Below are 2,287 nucleotides of genomic sequence, written 5' to 3' on the forward strand. Positions count from 1 at the left end.
CAAATACCAGCCAGCTTGGCATCGATGAGTAACCATGACGACGGATACGTCATCTAAGAACAAGTCATATTTTGATGCCATTGGATGGGGCAAAGAAGGAGAAAAAAATGTGTGCACATCTCTTATAGGGCTTTGTTTCCTTAACAATTTCTTATGATTAACTCTTTGGTATCAGCCTTAAAAATCATCCATAGGAACATTAGATCCTACCGATGTTCATGGCTGCGACTAGTTTAGATAAAAAAGAAAGAACAATTTTATCTCAAAGACCATCACCCAATGGGCGCATCTTCAATATAATTATCCGTTCATATATGTGTGGGGGCGTGGTAGTAGTAATTGATGCGTTGGTCTCAGACTGTCTCATGTGGTTTTCGATGTGAATATATAAGTTGTGTGAAATATTAGTCAACACACAGAAATCCAAACCACGTCAGAAAATCGTCGATTCACTTCAAACTCTGTCCGACAATATATGAACAACCTGTTCAGAGATTTGCCAATTTCCTTTTTCTTTTTTCGTTTTCTTTTACATTTTGTGTAGACGTTCAGCGGACCTGGCTTCGAAAAGTCACATATGCTGTAAATAAGCGATACAATTGGTTAAACCAATCAAAAGGCATTTCTTCCCTCGAAGATAGCACGATCGGGATGCTGTGGAGTAGAAAGCACGCTGTTCGTTATCCGCGGACATCAAAAAGGGGCGATTTCCTCCTCTAAGTCATACCAGCCTATCACTGCATCGGCCTCTGTGTGCGAATTTGCGGCATTGTCACGGAGGTCCGCCGATATCATCAGACTCGGGGAGCCCACCAGCGAAACCGACGTCGGGTACCTTGATATTAAAAGATCGTTCCGCACAACGCCGCTGGGCTCGGCTTCATTGTGTTGAAACCAACGTACAAAAAAACCCGGCATTATGTATTCGCCAACATATCTCCGAGGAAGGGCCGCTGTCGTCAGGTGCCATCTGCGTTACTATTGAAATAAAACACTCAGAAATCACATGCTTGGCATCTGGACACGGTATTCGACCGCCGACTTAAAATATGAATTTCATCTGCTTCCGATTATACTAGAAATTGGTGTATTTTGGGGGAAAACTTCTCATATCGTTGTTTATTTTTTTTTCTTTCTCGGGGGAATTAAGGTGTCATTAAATCATTTCGATTAAATGCGTTCAATCAGGTATTATGGCCGTTGGCCATTTTCTTGCGCAAATGCCTTCATCGGCAGTGGCTCCTTCTGTTGGCTTTTCATCTCTGCCGAAGCCGCCCCTTGAGAGTCGAGTTCGCTTATGAGCGCGTCAACGTAAGCGAGAAAACAGACAAGCGAATTAGACGAGCAACCAATTAACGGGCGATGTGTGATTAGTACGTGGGTTGCTTGCGACTGCCTCGGTCTCGTGGACTCGCCCATCGCAATCCTCCCTCTTTGCACGTACCGTCCCCGCTGATCAAACCCCGGCGTGAGATCTAGGCAAAACTGAGAGCTCCGTTTGACATCGGAGTCATGACACGAATTATTTTACAAAGGTAGCGCAAATTACTGTCGTTACCAACGCTCAAAATTCCGCCTGTACTTAACATACCGCCGCATCACTTTACCAAACAACATTTCTTGCGCGTTTAAAATTTGTCTGTCTGTATTAAGCTGATTCTTCCCCGTGGTTCAAAGGGGGAAATGCGCTTTTCAAAGCATAGGCACATGGATCAGAATATAGCAAGTAATTTTACAGAGTTTGCTGATATTGTACGGTTATGAATAAGTCATAAAACGGTCAAACGTCTTTGTCAACGTGTCAAGAAACGACAGTCGCTGTAAATATCATATCGGAAACCAATGTCGCTTGTAAGGATGGTCCAGAATAAACAGCTCCACAGCCAAACGCGGCGCAGCGCAGCGATGTGACCAATCACAGCCCCTGACTGGGATTAACCGATGAGAGCGAGCTAAAATGCAACGGTGAAAGATCGCAAATGGTAAAGGGTGGATGCGTCTCTTTCACAGTTGAGTGACAGATACCAATCGATCGAAGAAACGAATACAATGGACGACGTGTGATCAATGTGAAATGGAAAGTGTTACCCCAATGACCATAGAAAAACGAATCATTTTACAAAAGTGCACAAACCCTGATATATGGAGACATAACTAAATGCGTAGCTACGTACTAGTATAGAGGCTCATAGATTCAAACAAATAAAAACACACATATATATCTGTGCACACGGTATATTTCTGTAGAGACAGGCAAATTAATAGCTATTTACACACATATACTTTC

This window comes from Ptychodera flava, chromosome 7 (genome assembly GCF_041260155.1).
Source record: "Ptychodera flava strain L36383 chromosome 7, AS_Pfla_20210202, whole genome shotgun sequence".
Lineage (NCBI taxonomy): Eukaryota > Metazoa > Hemichordata > Enteropneusta > Ptychoderidae > Ptychodera > Ptychodera flava.